The following is a 26,306-nucleotide window of genomic DNA, read 5'->3' on the forward strand; positions in this document are numbered from 1 at the left end:
TACACTGGAAATACCATCAAAACAAGAATGGTTTTACTCAGCAGAAACGAGATAAACACATGTTTGTTGAGCACATCTCACCTTAAGTCTGAATTGGTCAATCCATAATGAAGGTCTAACTTACAGACTGTAGAGCACTTGAAAGAGTCAGTCATTTAAATGCAGTATTGCAGTCCAAATACCTTTTTACTGAATATTATTACAATTTAGGAGTGCACAAGGACATGACAACTGTTAGCAGGGCAGTGATTTCTGGAAAGAAAATATCTGACAGTCAGGTAAATATTCACCTCAATCTAGATTAAAACCAGCAGAACCTGCACTATTGAACTCCATCTTCCACACTGCCACCCTCGACACACACATTTATACACCTTTGTTCTGTACTATTCAAAAGTGGACAAGCACAATTTACTGTAGGAAATTGAAAATGTAAGCTCTTGGCTAATGTCAGCAAAACAAAACAAAAGAAACCAATTTGCTTGCCCATCAAGAATAGAGCACTGCATTTAACAGAGACCACATAGTTGCAGTGGGAAACAGAGTATACTCACTTAAGATCTAGTTTATTAAATATTCCCTATATTCTTGGTCTAAGAAAGAACAGACCACATGTGTGGGGGAGCATAATTTCCTGGAGGCAACATTTTATCTTTGATTTCCATTAGGCCTTTCATGAACACACCACTCAATCCCCTCTGTCTAACTGCCCCTGCTGTGCCAGTGATCATGCAGTATGTAATGTCAAGTCTGTCTTCGTTGGGACTGGGATCAATTAGAAGGCCCAATATTCAAATTATGTGCTCAACTCCCAAAGCGTTGACACACTTGTTCCCTAAGAATAACAGGAGTATGTCAAACTGTTCCACTGCACATGGCTTTCGGACTGCATTTTGCATTCTGTTTTCCACACTAACCCAAACTAAATTTGTGGGCACGGTTTTGCATGTCCAGGAGGGCTTCGGGCAAGAGCACTGCAGGCCTGGATTCACCCCATCTCACCTGGGGCACCTCGGTTAGGGGATGACTCACCCAGGCTCCATAATTAACAACGGGCTACAACCTCTTTAGGAGATGATTCATCCCATAGGTGGGCTGAAAAGCTTCCTAAATATGCTCATTTCTCTCTGGTAACTGTAAAAGATTGTTGACTGGGCTATTAATTTAGTGAGGTGGGATTAACCTGGGACACAATTACAGGTTGGGTAGGGAGGGGCATGTGGAATCATGGTGTGGGAATCCCATTGTGGGAGCAGCTGTTGGTTCAGCAATACCCCCCAAAACTGGGATCAGAAAACAAAAATTATGAGGGGCACAAAGTTCATAAGCTGCTCCTGAAATCTCCAGCCGCAGGAAGGAAGACAGTAAAAGTTTGTTAATATAAACAGGGACTTTATGGGAACTTGACAAAACCCATACTTTTACAGTTATTTGCACATAATTGCCCATCACATAATTCACTGCAGAAAAGAGATTCCCTTTGATTCCAGTCAGAACTGGCATAAGCCCAGGCATTTCTGCACAGGGAAGGAACCAAACCCAGAGCCACTTTAATCTGATCTGCAGAGTGAAGGGAAGTTCTACCACTCCATTGCATTGCGAGTTGAATTTATCCAGCTCCTTGTAACTCTGCTTTAGCTACGATTTTTAATGGAGACTGACTTTATTCCTATTTGTTCTCTCCAACATATAAGCTTTCAGTTTATGTCCCTTCACTGGCTCCCTCCTTCTGACCTGAAACCAGTCTCCTGATTAATGAGATATGGAAAGTTTTAGGAATAGGGCCAAACTGGGGGGAGATTTTTCTTTTTGGCTTTTTTCAGCTGACATCGGGCTGTATTATGGAAGGCTGTCTTGCTAGTCAGAGCAAGAAAACTTTGCAAACATTACTGCACAGTTTCATCAAAACTAAAAGACTGTGCAGAATTCTTTTGTCGACTGAAAAATATGCATCAGTAACCCCAATTCATTCACCCTGAACAAAATAGCTACAAACATTCGTTTTGCCAATATACAGGCCTTAAGAAATGTGTAATTTCACAGCAGCAACAGAACATTTATATTGCAAACGTTAACCTAACTTCTAAGCTCCTGGAGGAAACTCTAAAATTGTTTAGCAAGAAGGGCTTTCTAAGCTGAGAATCAAGCTGTGAGAAAGAATAAAAAAAGAGCATTCATTTAAACATTTTCAGAAGCCCCTAAAAATGCCATTTTCACACAGTAAATCCGTTGCACTTGAATGTCTGCTGGCTTTCTGAAAGGAATGCTCTTCACTGGGATGCAGCCTGCTGTGGTCAAGTATGATGGAAATAAAAGTGTTGCTAATGGTGATTGAAAAGGATTCCCACTGCTGCTAGCCAGTGTTGGTTTTAGATGGGCCAACTCTGTTGAACGGAGAGCAACGGGAGACAGTAAACTTTCTCTAAGGCTCTCTAAACTTTGAATCACCTCTGCTTCCCTTCCTTTTAACACTAGTCTGTCCTGTTGTTTCTCCACAGAGCTTTATATTAACTCAGTCTGGACCACACTATCACGGGAAATGTAAAGATGCAGATTTTCACACAAATGGAGTGACACAAAAAATGAAAAATGAAAATTAACATTAGCATAGCAGCAAGTCAACGAGCCCCAAATACTTCCACATTGTGGATTTTCCCAAGAAACAGTCTTACTCAATGGTAAATACTCAGCCATCCACTTTAAGTGTGATACTTTATATTGATGGCAGCTAACAGAAGCAGGGCTCAGTTGTGTCAGACATCTTGCCTTTCTAAGAAAAATCAGTTTTGCACAGACACACAGAAACTTTGCTCAGATAGTAAGTGGCAACCCTAAGGGCAGGCCACAAGGCTGCGGCACAGAATTTGGGAAAGTGGGAATTTGGCTTCTGTCTCCTGAATCCCCCCTTCGATGCATTAAGCACAAGACATACCTCTCCTCAGCAAGTCTGGACTTCTTTTAATGGCCTTTCTGCTTCGCATGCTGCAGGATTGGCACGGCCCCGCTGCAAATTTCCATTAGTGGCTGATAGTTTAACTGGGCTTCATCTCCCCATATAGTTCACTAATTATACAGCCTCAAGACTTCAGAAGCATCCTATGCCTTCAGGCTCAGAGGGAACTTGGTAATTCAGGCCCTCAGCCACAGTGAAAGAAAATCAATTAATGATATTAAGGAGCAGAAAAAATCAGAAAGAATTAAGGAAAACTGTTCTTTTCTGTGAGTGGACTTCAGCAGCCTGAGCACTAAAAGAGCAGGTATTTCCTGGGCTTTGCAGTAGTGATGATGCTGAGGACATGTGGGCTCCTCCTGTGGTTTTACTTGGATGGCCCCCACGCATGGGTCTCTCCTCCCTGGCTGCAACCAGAGAGCTCATATGGTTGCATGGCCGAGAAACATGAGCCAGCCGAAAACCAACCTGACAAAATACAGTAATGGGTTACTCAGGCTGGGAGAATGGTTGCTTCAGCCAAGATGGCTGCCCAATAGCACAATTTTTGATGTGTAAATAAGTGCATCAGTCTAAAGTCTCTGAGGTGGGAAGAGCAGGGTGCAAAGTGGGGGCCAGTAGTAGGTTACACACTTTGTCCCAGATGCCTGATTTCTGTCGGAGTTGGACAGCAAGGCCAGCACGCTTTGTCTGATCCAGGTTCTCCTGAATGATCCACCCCAGCACGAACCACAGACTCTACCAGCATCTGCTAGGATTTCAGCTCTGTTGTGCTATGCTAACTCACTCTGTATGCCTCAACAGAGGGCATAAAGGAGAAGATGAGCCAAAACTTAAATGTACTATTAAAAGGAGATTTTGATGGCCGCAAAATGCTTTCAATTCAGTGTATGCAATCCCAGTGATAAAGCTGGCCCTTAGGCTATTTTCAGTATATTAAGAGCATATCAAGGTCTAGGAGACAACCTCACATGGCACAATGCAAATAGTAACTGGTCCCTCTTCACACTGCTTTTTTTTTGATCAGACTAGCTTAGACTTCTTCAGCAGAATGCTAAGATGTGGATCAAAGACTCTAGAGACTGCTCACTTTCAGGCCCAAAAATGCACACAGATGTGCATCAATTCTTCACTTTTCTTTTTTTTTCCTACCCCCCTCACAGGTATTTGTTGCAAGTGGTAATAGTTCTGTGCTACCTTCTAACATACACTTACCATTACATCAGTGACTGGAAAATACAACTGTTGCACCTCATAGATATTCATTCACCTAATCCCAGTCTCTGGCAAACTCCGTTGCACAGCTGAGAAGGTAGCTAGCTCTCAGTCAGTCAGTGCTAACCCAACCTGCATTCTCCACCTGTGGAAGCTGGCTGGGCCAATGGGAAGCTGAATGTGCCAACAATTGTTTTTTTTCAAGAAAGACATAAACTGGACAGAAGGCAGAAGCCTAGAAGCTCTAATCTTGCATGCAAAAGTATGAGTGTGCAGGCACTGTGCAAGGAAAGCATGCAGGACTGGTTGAAGTAAAGTCTTTTGCTCTTGATGTAAAAGCAAGGTACCTCCTCAGTGTGTTCACAAGCCATCCCTTCCGCCTCCAGTCATCAATACACTCCCCAGCTTGCTCACGGGACACTGACACTAAGCAAAGAGCCTCATAAATCACTGGCACAGAGATGCACTGGACGTGCATGTACTGAGCAGGGAGAGCAGCCCTCCGCCTGGCTCCCAGGAAGGCTCCCGGGTCAGAGAGGCAACAGGCCTGTGGGCAAAGTCTTAGGTGTGGCTGCAGCACACCCTCCAAAATATGTTCAAATGTCAGCTGTGAGCATTGCAGAAAAATATCGCAAAAGGGCAAGCAATGCTGTTCTCCTGGTTGGGGCAGTGCCTGCCGCACCTAGGCAGCTCTGCACCGAGCGTGCTGCTGGCCTGCACGCTCGCGGCGGGTGGGAGGGAGAACATGCCATCTGCTATTGCGAGTCAACAAGTACTCGGGGTGACCCTGATGGCTGCTGTTTCTGAATGGCCATACACCATTGGCCAAGATGTTTTTCTGTTTTTTTCCCCTCTGTAAACCACAGGGTGAGGAAATGAAATAAAGAAGGATGAACAGCTGGGAAGAGCATGTAGGAAGCTGTGGCATCAAAAGACCTGGTTTTCTGTCTTGCTACATCTTCTGTTGACCTTTTAATATATTCATTATAGTCACCAGACTACAGCCTCATCTTCATCCTGCAGATCTCACTCAGCAGCCAGTATCTACCTCAGAACTACTGAGCTAGAAGTGTCTAAAGAGAAGAAGTCTGTCCATCTGTTTATTCTGCTCCTGTCTCCCAACAGAGTCATTCTGCTCTCTTATCCCTCTGATTGCCTTTTCCAGGTCCATGTCACACTCATTTTAGACCCTTGCAGCAGTGAATTATCTGGATACTGGTGCCTACAACCTGGTCTCAAACGCACAATTGTCTTTACAAGAAAACAAAAATGCAAATAAAATCCCACTACAACTTCTTTCTTGGGCCTAAGAGAATTTTAATAAAGACTTGGTTTCCTGATGAACTAAAAATTTTCTTTTAAAATTAAGGCATACACTAGAACTCGGCTTGGTAGCCACAACAATCTCTGTGTGCCTCACTCTTTTCCCACTGAAAACAGAGTTGCTGAATTACTCAGAGTTGCAAGTGAAAACATCCAGGTGAGAGAAAGGTATTTTTTGTGTTAGGAAACTTCTCAGCATATAACATGAATAATCTCATCGTGCTTTTAAAACGCTGATGGAGAGCAGCAGTTTTATATTGGAGGTACCAGCAAACATGAAGTCACACAGAAGAAATAGCTAAAGATGGGGTGCTACTGAGTAAGGGCTGTACTATCCCTTATCTCCTTTGGAGGTTAGTAAAGGGCTTTCCAGAGTCCTGCTGTGAATTTGTCTCAGTGTTTTTAAAGGGCCCTTAAAAACGTCATTTGTCACCGAGTAAATCCTGGATGTCTGGTTACTTTCTGTGGGGAATGCTCTTTGCTGGGCTGCAGCTTGCCAGGGGTCAAATATGACAGAAATGAAGTGTTGCTAATAGTGATTGAAAAGGATTCCTACTGTTTGTGGCCGGTGCTGGTTATTAGAGAGGCCAAATTTGTGGGACAGAAAGCAGCAGGAGACAGTAAACTTTCCCTAAGACTTACTAAACTTTGAGTCACCTCTGCTACCAGTGCCATTCTGTCAGACCTAGTTGGAGAAAACTGATATTATAATTACTAATCTCGGCGAGGGCCTAATGTGCAACCTGAGGCACTTCTCTGCCAGCCATATAATTATGGATGGGCTGGGGAGGCCTGGAGGCACTGCCGCTGCCCCCCGCCCCTAAAATGCAGGGCATTAGGTTACCGCTCTATCCAGGCTGCTGGGGACAGGTAAGCGAGCAGCAAAGTCGCTGGCCTGCAATGAGAGAAAATTATTATTGTCAAAACCGACTGCCTGCTATTAAAGGTTTGAATGTCACCTCAAAAGAGCTCCTTTTCTGACCCTTAAGTGGTGGCGTCTAGCGGGCTGTTTGAAGCAGGATTCATCCCCCCTCTCAGGCAGCAAATATTGAGGGCTGAGAACATTTCTGTTTTGTTTTATTATTTCCTCCACCCCTTCCTCACCCTACTGTTTCTGCACCTGCTGGATTAAACTTTCACATAAAATCAGTTTTGGCTGGATATAATTTAACTTTATCCTCTACAGTCTCTTTTATACATTGTAAACACATTCCTTTAAACCCCAGGCACAGCTTATTATTAACAAGTACAGCGCTGAGAATGTTCATCCACCAAAAGGAGATAAACCACTGATTTTAAAAAGAGAAATGGAGCCTTATTCAAGTTGACTGCAACAAGGAAGGTGCACTAGAAAGCAGCAACATAAAAAAACAAACACAGACTGAGGCTCTGATGCTGTAAACCCTATATACATGCTGACTTAAAGCAAGCGAGTGGTCCTTCTGCAACAGGCGGTATATCCCTGCCTAAAATTAAGTGTGGACAGAAATGCTGTGCAGGATCAGGCCTGGAGGACCAGGCCTGTGACAGATTGATCACCTTTGCGGGGTGCTGAGCAGGCTGCTGCCTTACTGATTTCTATAGCAATAGAGGTGGCTTAGCACCTTGGAGCATCAAATTTCCAGGCCTGGAAGAGACCTGAGCTCTGGAATGGATTAAAGTCACATGTGATGTATTTGGAAAGGCCTCAATTCAGTCTCAGCACTCAGTAACAGCAACCACCATTTATTCTGGTTACTACAATTCATTTGGACAGTGTTTACAATATCGTCCCCTTCCTCTATTATTAGACAAACAACTTTGATAGGTAGCCTTTTATTTTTTACAGCATTTCAGAGCAGAATAAACGCACAGCCCAAGTTATTTATGGAGTGAGCTTTCTGTATGAGGTGCCTTTGCCAAGGAAGTGTGAATTCACATAGTGCACACGCTGTATATGTTCAACCAGACAACAGTGACCCAGCAGTCAGCTATGAAGGGGAGAAAGGAAAAACACACGCACGACACCATCTTTTACATGCCATGTCATCGGAAAATCCTCCCCATAAATGCCAAATAATGTTTTACTGACTCAGAAAAGTGATCAGAACTGGTACATTGGGCTTTTCCCATTAAGCAGGGTAGCAAGAGAAAAATCTGAGGCTTCATTTCCCTGTTTGTGCTTATTCCTTAGGGAATGCCATGTCAGTTGTTTGGGACAGTGTGTCTGGCATTTGGTGGCAATGAGTACTGCAGACAGTTACAGAAAGCCAGCCTCATTTGAAAGGCTTTTTCTAAAACTTTAGGATGAAGATTTTTTTTTTCTTTAATTAAAGGAAGAGAGATTCAGTGGAAAGGAGAAAGAACAAGATAAACAGGTTTTATTTCACATGATTTTGACACCTGCTACTGCATAAAAACTTTTCTGTTGGCAGGCTAGCAGAGGACTTCATTCAAAACTAACAGACAAAGTCTGATTTCCTGTTAAAGTGCAGGCTCTATCATTGTGTTTGTTTAATTTCTGACCCTTCATCCCACCAATAATGTGGGATTATGCAGCAAAGCTGCATGGACATCACCAAAGGAGCACTGGGTCATGGACTCAGAAGCTTATGGAACAGTTTAACAGTCACAGTAAGTTTAACTGTATGCATATTTATAAACATGAACCATGGACTTGCTGTATTTCTTTATTTCAATTAAAACATACACAAAAATGACCACATAAACAGCTCTTACTGCCTCGTCCACTAATTAGACTTCCACTTACAAATGCTAGGGCCACAGCTGAAAAATCCACTCCAGCACACCCCTAGCCCCCTACATATACAAATAATGAATTAACTCAGCATGTCAATAAATCAAAGAGGCTAAACAGCTTGTCAGAAAAGAAACAAACAAAAAAAAAAAGTCAAATAAATATCTTTGATTGCAAGATCAGATGTGTTTGGCTTTCGGAATGAATGCAGTTCAAGTGTTTACTATATATTCAAGACAGAAAGTTGATTTGAGGTCATAAAAGTGAAGAAAAACCTCAAAGGTTGCTCTGTGGCAAAGACTGCAACTTATTGTCCTGCTCTGAGGACAGGTTTCTCAATATGACCAGGAAGCTTTGAAAAACCTTCTTCTGGCTTCCATAAAAAATTGTGCTCCTGAACCCAGATGAACCAAAACCTGCACTCTGCATTATTAAAGAGCAGCCAGTCCTCCCATTTCTTGTAAAGCACTTTTGGAAACCATCCCTCCCCATCCCTCCATCTAGACAAGATCAAAACTGATGTTGCTTGTCACTGTAATGTAAAGTTAAATAATAATGCTAATTTCACATGTCATGTTACAGGAATGATTGATATAAAAAAATCTGGAGTTGTTTGATAAGAAATATACAAACACATCCCTTCTCTTTCAGAAAAGTTCATATGAGCCAAAGCCAAGCCTCTAATGTTTTTTATCAGATCATTCCTCATTTTGAATATTTTCCCACGACTTAGTGCATTTTTTAATAAAAAGATAAAGTCTTTTTATAGGATAGACTTCTCCTTGCACAGTTAATACTGGAGCAATCTCAGGTCTTCTTTCAAAATATTTGAAACCAGACTTGCTGCATTAACAAATATGAAATAGAGCAGCAGTAAAAGATTAACTCGTGTCAACTCTCAATGTCTCTGCTCTTAAATTATCCTCATTTATAGATCAGCAGCACCTAAGAGCTTTCCATACGACCCCTTGTGCTCAACTCTCCCTATAGAACTGCACAGGAAGATGCTGTCTGGAAGACTTCAGACTCAGAAGCGCAGATCTTCCAGTGACCTGTACACTGAGATCCTGTGTCTCCAGCTCTGTGCAGAAGCGGGTCTTCCAGCTCAGAGATGAAGACAACTAACAGGAATCACTCTCTGTTTATCTGGATATCAAAACTGCCTGGAGTAGCAACACTCGATGCTAAGAAACATTTTGGTCAGGGCATTATGCCTGCTATTTCAGGCTATATTGTCATCATCACCTCTAACTGATCAGAGCAAGACTAACCTTCAAACAGTGGCAATTATCCTGCTGTAGCTTGATCCTACCTTTGAACCACGTACTGCCAAATTCAGAAGACAGAGAGACAAATCGGCACAGAGGACTCTCTCAAAACTTGTCACCTTTTGTGAATACAGATAATTTTCAAATTAGTCCCTCAAAACTGAAACACAGTACTTTTCCTTAAGTATTTTTCTCTGAACCTGATTCTCCTTGCATCTGGCATGGTTAGCAGCATGCTGTTCTCCATGCCTGTTCTTAGACATAATTGAAGCAGTGCAAGACATGCAAAGGAGCACACAGTAACTCATCCATGTACCTGCCCCAGGAGTCTAGTTTTACAGATTTCTCAACTGGCCATGGCATTCCCAGCTCTGTGGGAGTCTGGAATCACAAAGACGAGGTGTGCTTTCTTAAAATAAACATCTACCTCAACTCCAGAGAAGACTCTGGTGTTATTCACTGCAGCTGTAGTCCACTACATGAACATTCCCTCCAGGGAGGGGGAGGAGTAACTCTCAGATGGGGTAAGCTACCTTGGCCAACTTCATACCAGACCTGGCATAAAGAGCTTTTGAGGGGATGGGCTGTGTACAGAAGGGACCGTGACAAAAATAAGTGCGTGCACGAGGAATTTGCAAGTACTGTCTCCAGGGAGACAATTATTGTCCTTGTGCAGAAGAAAACCTAAAAACTATTTTGAGCTTCCTGCCAGCTTTCCTCCACCACATCAAGAGCCTACAGGCTAAGAGAGGAGGCTGTTCAAATCCCACCTTCCACATCTCATTTGTGCACGTGAAGGTTTTGTCCTCGTGACCTGGGCAGCTAAGTCTCCTGATCTGACATGGAAGGGGAGGGACTTGTTTACAGAGGGAATTATTTCCTTCTTTACTGAGATGAGTTGCCTCAGTGCTGACTTGTTTTATTACTTTTATATTACAATCAAATACACCATAATTTGGCCAAGCTTGACAGCTGCTTTCACTAGCCCTCAATATTTGCAAAACCTCTTCAAAAAATGCAAGGGAACCACTTTGGAAAAGCAAAGAGTTCACACCTCAGCATACATAATTAGAATGCAAAAGGTTTAACTCTTTTTTAGGTTTTTCACCCTGTTCAAGATCTCACCTCAGGTTTTTTAACATAGGTATAGCAATAAGTTAGGCCCATGAAGCAGTGCATCCATCTTGCATCACACAAAGGTACATTTGCTGCTGTGGCAATCCAGACCACTTTCTCACACATGACGCCATAGCCCAGTCCCACATCTCAGCCAAAATCTGTAGCCTTTGAAAAAACTCTCTGTGGAAAAGACCGCAATACAGTACACCTTCCTTCTTGAAATGCAAAGCTGTTGTCTAAGTAAGCCTGTTTTTCTGTACATAGTTGCCACTGCTCTGTTTTTTTCCCAATGCAGAACGATGTTATTCCCCGACAAGAAGGGAAAAGGAATGCCTAGTACTCCTTTTCCCTAGTCCTAGAAGGTAATACCAAAGAGAGGTTAACTATTAACCCAACTGTCACACCTTAGGCAAAACAAACCAGCAGGATCCAGTAGGTATGCTGATTTACACGTGGCAGAGTGCCGGTCGTTTACCCCTTGCTGCGCTGAGGATTCTGAAGGACTGTATTTTCCTTTGGTTTGGTTTTTTTTTTTTTTTTTTTTTGTGTCAATATACATGCTGCTGTGTGCTCATGGAAAAATTAATGCTGTAGCAACATTGTCCCTTCTGAATGTACAATCAGAAGCACAGTGCAAGAAATTCATGGAAATAACAGGATTTAATCCTTGGAGTATTTTCGAATCAATAGTCCCTTTATTTATACTGTAGCTGCATTCCAATTTATCACTTACAAATATCCTCAGTAATAAATAAGGGAAGGAAATGGAAATATTACAGTGAAATTGTAATAATTCAATCCTAGCTCTGCACATAATAAAGTTGCAGAGGGAATCTGTGCTTTTTTGGTTGCCACTAAGCATCAGCAACAACTGATGGTCTTAAGTTAACAAGCTAATATTTCATCCATGGATACCAGAGTGATAATGGCTAAATATGCCAGTCGAGGGAATGAGCACATGTGCAGCTATTTGCCTGACACAACTTCTGCTGTCATGGCCTATTAAAACCAGTTTACATGTGCATGTCGAATTTGATGAATATGTATGTGACCTCTTTCATAGCTATCACTCATTGGACTGTAGCCCTCATGGCAGAAAAAAACAGCACCTCTCATTAAACACAGCTTGAGTTACAGGCATGTTATGTTAATATTCCTTCAGAACTTTAGGGGGTTTTCTTCTCCTTTTAATAAATCTTCAGAATAAAATAATTTAAAAGTATAATTAAAAAAAAAAAATTCCTATTTCTTTCCTCTTTCACTTGGTGAATGTGTTTTGAAATTTTCCTTATCTAGAAGAGATGGTAAATAAGTTTATAGATAACATATTCAACTGACAGTAGCCAAATGCGACTTCTCTCATATAGAGTCTTGAATAGAATCAGGTTTTTTAAAAAAACAAAACAAAACATCCACCCAGAATAGAATAGATTTTTTTAGGTACAAATGTCTTGAATATCATACTTGACCCAAATCTAAACGATACAATGTATTAGAGTCTGAACATATGCAGTGAACGTTCCCTGTTACCTCACAGTTATCCCACTTTTTCTGCATCTACGTGGAAGGGGAACTGAAAGTATGAACTACATTGCTACAGACAGTGCTCTCACCAAATTTCTTACAGAAATTGTAAAGCCTCAAGAGGCAGAGGAAAGCATCCAAGCTTTTGGTGTTTATGAGAATCCAAATGAACCTCTGAATCTTTTGAGGTTTCTTCATTGCTGTTTAAAAAGCATAAATTATAGAGTATAAGCAAGGATGCAGACAGATTGTACAGTCCATATATGGAAAATATTTACTCACATGAGCATTTCCACTCCATCTGCTCTGCAGATAGAGTAAATATTTCACAAACTGACACTTAATTTGGTAATACCAAACCAGAAAAGGCACATGCACGTAGGCATTGGTACCTTGTACCAGCCACAAACCAAGCCACAGTATTCCCCCAGTTATATGGGTTTGATACACCAGCAATTGGAATAGATAAGTAGATTTATACTGCTATACAACAAACCCAGCAATTAATGCACTAATTTTCTTACAGCCAACATTGCTGTATCCTAGAGCACCAGCAGCTCATTGCACTGAGATAAACCAGATGCTGAATGGTTAATTTGAACGAGTCCCACCGCAGCACCTGAACCAAGAGGCACAGGTAGCCGAAGGGGTCACTCCACTTTCCTTTGCAATGAGGCATCATTTCTTGTGACGTACTGGGTCCTCACATCCAGACAGTTTGGGATTCTTGATTTAGGCACTAAATAAATAGCCAAAACCTGTTTGCTTGACTGCTAAAAGCCAAGCATTGACCTCGGTAGGGGGATGCCATAAGTAAGGAGAGAAGAATTCAGCAAGTGACCGAAGCTAGCAATAGCAATGCACTGGCATTACATACTTTCTGGACTGAACTAGTGCATGAAAGAAAAACAGCCTTCCATCAGAACATTCCACTTTGGGGAAAAAAAAAAACAAAACGGTTGGGGAAAAAAAAGTCCACCATGGCAATTTGGTAATTTTAACGATATTTTTAAATTTTCTAAAGGAAAGCTTCACAAATAAGGTTTCATTCTTACCTTTTGACACTAATGAAAAAAAATTTACAATGCCAATATTAGAAACTTTTAATTAAGGTAAAAATATTTTGCTCTGATTTTCAGTTTGTTTAATTTAATTTAACTTTGATTTTGTATTCATATTATTTGAATTGTATTAATAATTTTGTTGTTTTATTTCACAACGTTTCAAGAAAAATGAAATTTTTTAGTGGTCCCATTTCCACTGCTGGGGGTTCTTTTGTAATTTGCATTCTGGAGTATGTTTTGAAATGATTACTCTTCTTTTTATGTCAGTCTGAAAACAAACTTTGAATTCTTAGAATTTCCATTATCTATTTATGCGTAAAACTATTTTCTGCAACCAAAAAGTTTCCAAAGACAACCAATTTGAAATAAATGAAAATGAAAAGAAAATTTACAAAAAAAATAAGGACAGGAAAAAATCCAAGTCATTTCGATGTTCAAGTTGGATTAGATACCAAGATCTCATCTGGCCCACGAGGGGCATTTATATTAGCTGAAATTCCTGCCCAAAATCTTTGAATGAAAAAAAGGAACCTAATCACCCCAATTTGCAAACCTGACAATGGAAAGAGCTAAAATTTCTCATGAAGGTGGTATTGTTGGTAGAGTTTCAAGATATGGATAGAACTTTGCTTATAAAACTTCATTTTATTTTTCTCCTCACGTTTTTTTTTTTTTTTTAAGGCAGAATTTTCTACAAGAAAAGAGCCAGCAGCTCTCTAGCAATACAAACACATTAATTTCCAGCTTCTTTTCATTAACACAACAGAAATGCAGATGCTGAGAGAGGAATGATGAGTTTGAAGAAACTCTTGCCACGTGGATAAGAAACAAGCTGAGGTGGGGAAGCACGGCTGGCTCTGGCTCTGCTCTGCCATCTCACGATACACATAAATCCCCGCAGCGCTCAGAGCTCGCTGCAGCAAACGGAGGCCACCGCTGCTGCTAGAAAGCTGCAATGGTCGCATGGCTCAAAACCAGCCCTTCATTTTGTGACCTATCCCAGCACGTTCCTTCCCTGCCATGGACGAGGCAGTTCCCATGTTGGGGACACCTACTAACAGGCTAACTCCCGTGTGTGGGTCAGAGCATCTGTGGTACAGGTGCCTGCCTTGCTCTCATATTCTCCCATACCTGCTCTTGGACAGGAGGATTCAACCCAGTCAGCCTGACCCACAAGGCCCGAGACTCGCAGAGCATCCTCACCCAGGCTGAACATACAGATGGTACAGACAAAGTCCGAATTTCCTGTGGTTTATTTGTTTGGTTTGGTTTTCTCTTAAGTAAAAAAAGATGTGATGTTCCCACACCACATCTGTGCAGCATGCAGTTCCCACTGCATCCTTTCCATGACAGACTTTTCTTACACAATTTGTCACTCCCTGCAACATGAGCATGTTTTTGCCTCATCTACCTGACTGAGAAAAACACACTAAAAACTAAAACCAAACAAAAACTCCAGTACTGTCAAAACAGATATTTTACCCCCATATAAACCCATGATTATCAATTTTCTTGAGGTCTTGGAAAAGACTTATGTTGCCCCGAGTGGCAGAGAACTTCAGATAAGGTTTGTGTGAAAGATCCTGCTTACACCACTAGCCCTGAAAGGCTGGCTTTCATGCAAACTCCGTTTCTGAAGGGAAGCCATGAATAATGCAAAAGCTGAAAGAGGCAGTTGGTTGTGCTTCACCATCGTACCAAAATAGCCTTTGCACCAGCATGTCTCAAACAGACCTTAAACCTCTTCTCCATAGACAATCCTACAATACTTTTTTGATTTGCATATCCCCTTTAGGACTTTGTCTGAGATGAGATTACTTACATGCTCCAAGTTCAATTAGTGAACACAAAGCCAGGGATGCAGGTATGGTATATGCAAAGTCAACTCATAAATTGCATTTTTTGCAGGTGCTAAGCATGCAAAAATGACACACAAATTCTTCTAGAAATACAAATGCCAGGAATATAAGTGACATTGTATAACAGCTAATGAAAAAACCCCACAACCTTGACTGATTCAAAGAAAGAACAGAAATAGATATGACATAACTTATGGATTTGATAAGGAAAAATGCTGCCAGGACACCAGAAATAGACGACAAACTCAAGAAGTATCCACTCTAGCTCACCCCAGGAATTGATATACACAGAGAGCTTTCCACAGTCTGTTTCGAAGGTTAGAAAATGTCCGTATCAAATTACAGGGCACCACACACTTTCCATATCAGCTCTTACTTAATTAAAGTAATATTGAAATAAAATGTTCCTGTCATATTCCCTTGTGGCCAAAGAGAAGTATAGAAGTATCTATTCTGAGTCTCCGAAATCAGATACACATTTTCCTTTAAATAGACACTTTCTGGGTACATATCAAGATAATTTAAATAAAACTAAATTTAATTCAATAAAAATCTTATCATTCTCCTGTGGAATAAAACAAAGAAGAGTTTAAAAGATCCCCAGGGTAATCTTCTGGTACCCACAGTTATAGCCAAACATGCAATCTCTGCTAATAACTCTTATTTACATATATATTAAACACGTATACCATTAGGAGATAAGTACGTATTGATAGGGCCATGAAGTTTAGTGGTTCCTTTGAACACATATTTCTAAAGTGAGTACCTTACTTACAATTTAATAGAAATTCTGGTTAATTTAGAGATTATGAACTAGATACGTATTTCTAGGAGTTCCTGGGAAGTTAAGACTTTGAGGAAGTAGAAAGTTGCTAAAGAGGGATATGGGAGAAAAAAAGAAATTCAGCTTTTCAAGGGGTAGAAAAAATTTGGAGGTTCAAAGCAGAAATGCACTCACTCGCCTATTAGGAAAAACTTACAGAGAATAAATCCGCAACTTCCAAATATCATTATACCTTTTCCACCTCCCAAAAGAAAATGGAAGAATCTTTCCCTGCCCTCAGCCTCTTCCCCACCATTTGATATGAACCATGACAAATCACTGAACTGAATTTCATACACCTGAGCTTTACACTGGAAATTATATTAAATTAACACAGAAAGGAGAAGCAAAAGTAGAATTTTAGGATTAAATATAGTATAAGCTAAGACTTGAACTTGACAAATGCAATTACATTCACTGAAAAAGATGAAGTGAAATCTGCTTGATACAAGAAAGAACTTCTAAAGGAAAATGCCTAAATAGGCTTTTTAAAGAACCTTTGAACTTTACTTTGGTACTGCAGATTTCAAAAGTTGCTGCTTTTCCGCAGGGTTTACTAGGTGGTTTTCGGAATGCAGCCTTAAAGCAAGACATTTGGAAATCGAAAAAACCTTTCCTCTTGGCCACAGTGCTTGCCGGAATCACCAAATGCACTCTAGAAGAGTTGGTAACGCACCTAGTCCACAGACACGGGTGATGAGACACTTTTTGGGAAACCAGCAGAAGGCCTGGAGCCCGACCAAGCTCCTGGGACAGCAACACCCTCTGGGTTGCTGCACTGGACACTCAGCCCCAAGTGGGACCTTGCACGGGAGCAGGGTGGGAGCTGGGACACCACTCTCCCTCCTTCACAGCCATGGGTTGGGGTCCCCGAGTTGCCCGCACCCCAGCACCCCTTTGCCGGCGTTAGCCACCACGGCCCTCCAGCTGGCCCCGTTGCCCTGCAGGCCCACGCTGCAAGGCCACACCTCGATGCCGGTGGCTCCCAGGGACTAATTTTCGATGAAAGTAAATTGCTGCTTTCAGCCTCAGGAAACGGCGGCCAACTTGCCACGTTGAAGAGCTTGGCGTAACCGGCTCTGGCTTCTCCTTCATGCCAATTCAGAACGCGCTTCCCAAACTGCACAAATAGTCTGCAGAATTGCTAGGCAACCCTTTAGACACGTTTTGCCAGCGTATATATTTGTGCTCTCTCTTTTTAATTTTATTTTCTTGTCATTGGGACAGGACTCTTCCCTTCTGCCCATGTTTCTCCCTGCACCACTTCAAATGAGATTAAGTTTAGGCAAAGAGGGGAGTCCGTGCTTGTGGCAGGACCATTGTGCATTAAGCGAGTTTATTTTGGTAGTGCTGTGTTCTGTCTCTAGTCACTGTCTTTTTACACATAATCAAAACATGAAGATTTATTATAGGGAGCACTAAAAATATGGCTTGAAAAGAACAAAAATAAAACCACAAACTTGCTTTACAGCTGTGGCTTTAGGAAGGCAACTGGATTCAGTCTGCATTGGGGAGTGGCAATGCTGTCAGGTTTCAAATGTGACTTATCTGCTCAGGCCCTCAGAAGCAAGCTCTCTGGCTACCAGCATAGCCCCGAGAAAGAGAGGAGACTTGCAGGATGTTTCACAGCAACGTGATACAGAGGCCACCACACCTACAGGTTGGTTCCTAGCAGTAGGTCAGCAGTCACCACCTCTGCGTAGCCAGATTTTTCATTACAAGACTCAAGGGCCCATGTGTATTTCTTGAAAATCCAACGCCTAGAATCAAGAAATGGTAGAAGAAAACAAAAAAACAAACCCTTAAGGTTCCATTTTTCTTTCTTCGTTTAAAATATGTTATAGTCCTGACGGTTGCGGGGAAAAAACCTACATCTTGAAAAAGGAGAGCCCCTAGTCAGATCACAGACAAAAAGACAAACTGAGCAAAAAAGTGCTATGTGAATCATTCTTATTAACAACATAGTAACAAATGAATGCCTTCAAAGCCCATCTCATGATATTTTGAGCAACTGAAACCGGGCAGCATGACTGGGGCCCATCATCACTACATCTCGTATCACAGACAATAAATCACCCTCTAACTCTGAGACTATGAGTTCTCTCTTTTTTTTTTTTTTTTTTTTTTTTTTTTTTTTGTTGTTGTTGTTGTTTTTTGGGTTTTTTTTTTTTGGTGGATAGCTACAAATCTGATACTTAAAGGTCTGAAAAATACTTTTCAAAAACAACTCCATCAAAGACAACTATCTGTCTGTCAACTACACGACTTGTACACAAGGATCCTGGAAAAATATTTCCCCAAAGAGTAATGTGGTCTGTGACAAGCACTCTAGGCTAACAGTGAGGGCCTCCTCTGCGTTCAAGCCTCAGTGACGGCATACATCCCAGGGATACAGCCCTCATTGCTTCCCCCATTCCGGGCACACCTGAGCTCCTTGCTGATCCAAGTCAGTCACCTGCAGGCCATCTTAGCCTTACCTAAGTTTCAGTAAGCTGATCTTAAGGAAGAGGCAAGAACACACGCTCTTCGGTGGTCAGCAAATGAACTGTACATCTGTATTACACAGTGGAAATCACTGCAACTCTCTCGCCACCTCACAGTTAATCAGCATAAGCCGCACATCTAATTAATTTACCCTCAACTTCTAGCAACAGGAAGATCCGAATGAAGCTTGCTGTGATTTTCAGCACGTAGTCAGTAATATCTGCTGGGTTGCTGGAGTGCTCCAGCTAGGATGGCTTTCCTAGATGAGTCTCTCCTTATTAGTTTGTTGGCTTTAAAGAGTGGCGATGAAAAATCAAAAAGAGAAAGGAGCTGACGCTCCTAAACACATTATGCGTTCAATCATATGACCGTTTAGAAGGAGGCAAGTTTTCTTACTGACTGCAATTTAGACATTTGTGGATCTTGAATAAAAGAGAACAAAAGTCATTATGAAACTTTTAAATTTATGAATGAGAACAGAAAACAACTTCCAGAATTTAGTTTATTATCTCTGTATATTGTAGTAATCCATTTACATAATGCATGCCTATAAAGCAAGTATAGCAGAAGATGACATGGGTAGAGCAGGGATGCAACAGTCTTGGTTGGTATTACACAATAAATCAGGTTTTATCTGCTGTTTCTTTGTCTTGTGCTCTGCAACTGTGCCAAACCATTACACTCTCAAAAAATTTCCATTAAGATAGAAGTTGAAACCAAAGGGAAGCAAGGTTCAGAGGTATTTGGAGCTTTTATTTGCAGATGTAATAGCCTTACGTTTCAGTGCATTTGTTCCCTTTGATAGGATATATGTGCTCAAAGAGGCAGTTTTCAGATACATAAAGCATACATTTCCATTTTTTAATAACTTTTTCTGAACTTTCAGAAAATGTTGGTCCGGCTTTTTATGGATTCTTCCCAAAGAAGATAGCAAAACGTTCATTAATGTGGCATGGGGTATTCCAAGCGTCCACACATTCTGCTTGACATATGTAATGCCAACACCATCTTTCCTATCTTTAAACTCTGGAGGGAGACACAGGCTCCACAAAACAGAGGAGAAAATCCTGACTGGTTTGGATTATAGGTTTCAGTCCTAATTTGCTTCTTTGATTCGTCATGGCCAGCACAAATATATGCAATTCATTATATAAGCTGGCCTTCCAAATCTAGATAGCACTGCTGACTTCCTTCAGGAGTTATTTAAACTTGCATAGAAGTTCTCTGAGTGGTGTTTACCCCTGGCCTCTCTCCTTCAGGCTCAGACGGGTCTTTAGGTGCGGTCTTAAAACGGGAAGGGAAGCAGCGCCTGTTTCCTGTGGGCACATGTGCAGAGCGAGATGGCTGAAGGCTCCACACTGCGAGTGAAGGTGCATCCGCTACTTTACTCGCTGACTTTTCCACAGGATGGCTGGGCTGTTCAGCCTAACAGCATGCAAAAAAAAGAAAAACAATTGTCATTTCCCTCTCTCCCCCACCAGACACACTGCAGCAGTGGGCCCAGTATAGTTCCATACTCCTCAAAGCCAACAGCTGGCATGGGCTATATAAGGAATTGAAAGGATGTCTCTCACCTTGTGGAAAGGTCCCTGAACAACTTGATGGGGTAAGAAATCCTTCTTTTAAAATATGGAGGCCTGGGGTTTGTACATGGTGATAATGCATTAATGTCTTCTTTTTCTGTGAGGAGCTAACACCCGCGGAAGACTCCATATATCTCCATGTAACTCTATATCCCCGTTTTCACAGAGAATGAAGGAGGGTGCAAGCTAGGTCCTGGGCATCCAGCCCAAAGGATGCATAGTAAATACATCACCAGTTTTATACTCCACTTGAGACTGTTGAGTTGCCCTAACTACAGGACTAACAATGGGAACTGCCTTCTCAGGTATTTGTTTTTGTTAATAATAAAAAAGACAGCATTGCCCTAAAGAATAAGCTAATACTTGTAATGAATTTCCACTGAACTCCATCGTTGCTGGGGCAAAGAATCTGTTAACATGAACATAAGGCACATCTGGAGATGTCCACCGCACCTGCTCAAGGCAGGAATATCTACAGCAGGTTCCTCAGAACCATCTCGTCAGGTTTTGAAAAGCTCCATGTTAATATTTAAACAGCATTTTCTGTTTCAATTTGTGCCCGTTGCCTCTGATCCCATCACTAGGCAACACTGAAAAGAGCCTGGCTCTGTTTTCTTTACTTCCCCCCCATCAGACATTAATAGACATCAGTAAGATCCTCCCTGAGACTTCTCTAGGTTGAACAGTCCCAACTCTCTCAGACTCTCCTTGTACGAGAGATGCCCCAGTCTCCTCAGCCATCTTTGTGGCCCTTTTCTGGACTTGCTCTGTATATCCATGTCTTCCTTGTACAGGGGAGCCCAGAGCTAGTCCACTATTCCGAAAAGATACTGAGTTGATGCCCTATTGCCCCTAAAAGGCAACCTTTCAAGCTTAATGGAATACACGTGCGTTAAACATTGTTTAAAGGCAGAATAAACAGAACAGATGTATCTGGAGAACCTGAAATTCACTGGCACTTGCTAAAGTATCTCCTTGTTCTTCCAATACACTCCTGAAAGACAAGATTATTTTTGGCCAGTTTTATTGACTCAATCCACTCTCTGCTCTTTATTTATTTATTCTTGTTTTTTTAAATAATAAGGTTGGACTTCCTTTCTTTTACCCTCCAAGTATGTTGTCCTGAAGGTTGTTATTGCTATGGAAGACTGTGGGTTTTTTAATTTTAATGTACATTTCCGCCACCATATATTGGTGCAGTGGCTTTTCCCTCACTCAGCTGCTGCAGAACCATAGTTCAGTCATTATAAAACCAGGTTTGAAAGGACTAATGAATCGTGGCTTTATTACTAAATAAATCTTGGCTATTTTGGCAGTGTTTTTCTGAATTAATTTTTCTCTTTAATGCTTAAGTTTCTTGAGTATATTTAGCTTTTTTTCATTAAATGTTACTTGAACTGCAAGCATTTTTGACAAAACTTAAGAGGTGAGCTTGTGGAGCTGACAGGCACTAGCTTTCTCTATCCATGATATATGCTATGAAAAATTATAAATTCTCCACTGTAACCTCAAAATATTCTGTGCATAAGTATCTTGCTTGATGAAACCTTGGCCACAGTCTTAATTAAAAAAAAAAAAAATTAATAACATCAATGGAGCTTTCTCCCACAAGAGAAATAAAGAAATACCTAGATTAGTGGGTACTGCTTCCTACCCTCGATATTTCTTTTTAAATCTAGTTTGAATATTTTTGCAACAGATTTACAGATAATTTTCCATTCCAATAATAAGAAATTCCATTTCTAGTGTTTAAGTTTCATGCAAGGCAAAAAGGGATTTCAGGTATTCTGCTATCAGAGAGTTTGAGGTATTCTGCTATCAGGAGAGTTGACTCCATTTTATTTCAGTATCTTTGAAGGACTATACTGCAGTGTTAGGTTCCTAACAATGCCAGTTCTGTTGTATTTTTCCCCTCTCATTAATGCATCTGAGTAGCCAAATGATGGAATTCACAATATTAATGAAGTCATTAAAGTAAACAAAATAAAGCGCATTGCCTTTTCCTTCAGTTTTCTATGAAACACAAGTCTGCTGCTTTAATGCCACCTCCCTAGCCATGACATTCAGTTCCAGTTTCCTATGACTTAACATTTGACTGTCTTTCCCACCCAGCCTTTTCCAGTTTCTTCACTGTAGCCTCAGAGTTATTAACACCAAACACCCACATCATCAGGACTAAAATGTTTTAGCACTAAACACAAGAGACTTGTCTGATTTTTAACTGGAGATAAATGCTTTGTTTTGGTAAAACAACACAGTACTGTGTTGTCCAGCCATCCCTTGCAGAATTTTTTCTGTTTTTCCCACCAGGGAATGGGACACCTGGAGGGCTTGTCATGAGCTTGCTCAATTGTCTTGATTGTTGAGATCGGGAGACTCTATCAGAAGCACAATCTGAGCACAATTTAACAATTCATTGTCACTTTTCACACCACTATATCCAAAATGGCAAATTCATACCCTCCTATCTTGTTTTTTTTTTTTTTTTCACTGGGAATGATCCCAGCCTAGGTCTTTAGAGCTGTACAATTCTCTCAGGCCAACAAATAGATCTCCCCCCTTTGCAAACCTATTCAGGGACCAAACATCTAGTCATCCGATTATCAGAAACAACAAATACACAATTCAGAGTTCATCTACTTGGTAACCTCCCTGCCTTGCTAAGCACAGAGTACACATTTCAACCTGATAAAATGTCAAGTCATGTAGCCAGAAACAAAACTGAGTTGACCGAAATTATTCTGTCCTCATAATTGGTACTTAGAAGTCATTGTGATTAACCATTTGCAGAAGACTTTCCTGGAAAAAATCTGATAGCTAATGTGATCTGTTGCTAAATAAACATATGAATTGTAAGAAGGTATAGAGGAAAGCAATGCAACTGCATCTTTGACTATGGTGGAGGACTTACTGTATAGATACACTTGGTGCTTATACTTTGGAAGGATGTTGAAAAATTGGAGAGAATTCAGAGTCACATGAACGAATAAAAAAATGGAAAATATGCCTTGAAGTGAGAGACTCCTGGTGCTCAACCTATTAGCTTAATGAAGAAAAGGTTAAAGGATAATTTATTAGTCTATAAGTGTCTATTATCAAAGGGAATGAAAATTGATAATTGATGACTCTTCTATCTAGCTGACAAAGACTTAACAAGATTCAATGGCTTGAAGCTCGAATTAGACAAATTAAGGTCCAGAATATGGGGCACTTCTTATTTTTTTTCTTTGCAAGGAAGACAACTGATTAAAGGTTGCAATAGATGCTCCATCACAGGAAACTTTTAAATCAAAGTCATGTCAACGAAGTCATAAAAAGTGTCTGAAAGTAAGTCACAACTGTTGAACTTCAAGAAAGCTTTAGGGGAAGTTGTTTGAGTGATGTTAAACAGGCCATTAGCTCGCAAAGGTCCCTTCTATTTGTAAAATCCTCGCAATTGTTCTACGTCATCAGAGTTATGTAGACCCCATTTTTTTCTTCTCTGAACATATAATCCTGTATTGGCGGACAATAAATGTTTCAAGACTGCTTTCACCACCAGCCAAAAGAATAGTGAACAAAGGCAAGGAGCTGTATTTCCCAAAATGGCAACACGTGAGTGAAAGAGTGTGATATAAATCACAGGAGTTGCTAAACATCTTTGTTGAATAGTCACACAGCAGAATAGATTAGAAGGCAAAGTTTAGGCTCTTCTTTAGAATAAGTAGCTGGTATAACTCTTTTGACGCTAGACTACAGTCTCTGCTTTGGCTTAAAAGCTAAATAGTCATTACAGTGTCCTACTGGCTACCCTTCCAAGGAAATCACATTCCCTGTGCACTTCAGTCTTCAACGATGGGATTAAGTATTACTGGCAGACAATACCACTTAAAATGTTAGCTGCATCAACCTCTATGATGAATGAACGAGCTATTAGTCTGCAGTGCCTCTTTTAACAGGGGGACAAAAAAAAAAAAAAAGCCCTTGTGCTCCTCAATAGGGAAAAAAATACCTAGAAAGCAATATACCTCATCTAGATAGAAAATGTAAATGAAAAATGGTTACAAGATTATTTACATTCTTTAGTCATTAGGGATAAAGAGGATGCTTACTGACCCATCTTTCTAAACAACAAATTGAAAATCCTCTGCGATAAAATCACTCTGCATTGTGATTTCCAGTTCTGTCAGATATTCCAGAAAAATGGCGTTCACTTAGCATATCTATCTACTCAGTGACTGATTTGTGGTCTTTGCAATTTAGATACTCAGCCTCTCTTTCAACTCCACACGTCTATTACATTTGGTACAAATTGTATTAAGCGAGCATGTGCTCAGGGAGAGCGGAACTGCAGCCTGGAGAGCCCCGCAGCCTAGGGAGATTGTGTTTCTCCACCCAAATGTTTCAAAGGAAGGCTGGCCGAGTTGAACTTGGGACTCCTCAGCCTGGGCTTTGCTGCTGGCGGGTTTCCCTGCTAGTGCTGCGAGAGGCTCTGAGGTCATGCTGGCCTCGTTTACTCCGTGTTACGGGGGTGCGGGAGCGATGGAGAGGTTACTCTATTGACCTCCATCTTAGGTTCACAGAGTGCTGTTCTGCCACAGCACTTCAGGAAAGGAGACCAAATTTTTGTGAGAGCCTGTTATGGCAGAAATAAGATAAAATGCATCTGCTTTGATACAGCAGGGTAAGAGCAGGGAGGATCTGGGTACCTGCACAGAGACAATTTACAAACTTCACTGAGCACAAGGCTGAGCCTATCTCACACTGTTTACCCCGAATGCCAGAGAAAACACATCCTATGTAATATGCCATATTTTTCTAGGGCCTCTGACTGAAAACTCCTGCCCCTCATTTTCCCTTTTACAACACAAACATGCTGCTTGTTTCTCTGAGTAAACACCTTAGAAAGACAAAGCCATGAATCAAATCTGTACATCTAGGAAGTAGAGTTCTTCTGACTGATGCTTATGTTATTATGTCATCCTATCCAGCAACAACCTAATTGTAGATAATGTGAAGCAGATCAACTTCTGTAATCTTCTTTAAGGAAGGAAAAAAAAAAAAAAAAAAAAAAAAAAAAAGGAAGACATTGCTACACTCTGAAATTATCCTGAAGAATTTAGGAAGCTCTAACACAGAAGAATAAAATCAGCCTATATGCTGCCAACATTTATACAGACTCAGAGGTCACTTAGGATATGTGATGGTTAAAGCACGTGTGCTACCATATATCAGCTGGCCAACCTATGAGAAGGAATACTGTGAAAAATATCAATGTGAAGCGGGGGGGAAGAAGAGGGTCATTAGTGCAAGATGCTTGAAACATCAAGATGCAATGAGCAGGACAGAGCTGCTGATGAGAACACTCAGGGGATGCAGTATGAAGATCTCTGGACTGAGTGAAGTGTTGTGGTCAGGGAAGGATAATAAAAAGGCTGGAACATACACCATCTGGTATAACAGAAGGGAGGATGGGAAACATCAACAGGGAGTTATATTTGCTAGGCAAAGCCAGACGGTGAAAGCATTGATTAAGATTATTTTGTTGATTAGGTGGTACTCTTTGATTTATGTGTTGGGGAAGGAGAAGCATTTACTATGCAATGGCTGTGCTGCCCAGGCAGCTGAAGTGGGATTGGACCCCGGGGGGCTTTAGTGGTTCCCCCATGGAGCTGAAAGGATGGATCACATGGAAGCAGGGCTCACTTGTGGATTCAGGAGGTCGCACGTTCCAGTGTGAAGAGAAGAAGCCGTGAGGATTTGTGACAGTGACATGATTCACGTCTTCCTAAAGTAGGGAAGTGGCAGGTAGAGGGAGAACAAGGCAGCAGGAGGAGAGAGCAACAACAAGAGAAATCATTTAGAAAATAACTGGTTGAGCAAAATATGTAAATATTTATATCTCCATGCACATATTTATACATATATATGTATATACATATATATATATATATTCATATTAATCCAGGGACAAATCAACAAATGATGTAAAGTTGCTGAGCTACATTGACACCAAATGGCACAAATTTCCTTTGCCCAGAGATCTGGACTGTTCCTGGGACGGAAAGGGTTAGAAATGGGAGCAGGGATATAGATCAATGACTCAGATTAGAATCAGGCCCAGCTTCAAAAGTCCTCAATGACAAAGCACAGCAGGGGCAGTGCAAAGGGTATGCAATAATACAGCTAATCGGATAAATTTAGTACCCACCTCACTGAAAGGTGGCACCCTGTGTGGATAGGAAGCCAAGATTTAAGGGAGAGGGCTTGCACAGCACAGTATTATTGGTATCAATCGATCAGTGGGCAAGATGTGAACAACGTGACATCAGCAGCAATGCACAGCCAGTGAATCAGCAGACGGAAAGGGGCAGCAGG

At 41.1% G+C, this 26,306-nt stretch overlaps 1 long non-coding RNA gene across 5 annotated transcripts in view; it reads right to left on the minus strand.

Annotated features, from left to right (window-relative positions):
* LOC116961693 overlaps positions 1 to 26,306 on the minus strand; it is a 283,521-nt gene that overhangs the window by 23,284 nt on the left and 233,931 nt on the right. Inside the window, exon 8 of one of the 5 annotated variants that reach the window (XR_004407098.2) lies at positions 18,855 to 19,791. The exons of the other annotated variants lie outside the window; for them this stretch is intronic. This is a non-coding gene — a long non-coding RNA (uncharacterized LOC116961693). Of the gene's footprint in view, positions 1 to 18,854; positions 19,792 to 26,306 lie in introns of those variants that run through there. 5 annotated transcript variants of the gene reach the window in all.

This window comes from Tyto alba, unplaced genomic scaffold, assembly GCF_018691265.1.
Source record: "Tyto alba isolate M040663 unplaced genomic scaffold, T.alba_DEE_v4.0 Super-Scaffold_22, whole genome shotgun sequence".
NCBI lineage: Eukaryota > Metazoa > Chordata > Aves > Strigiformes > Tytonidae > Tyto > Tyto alba.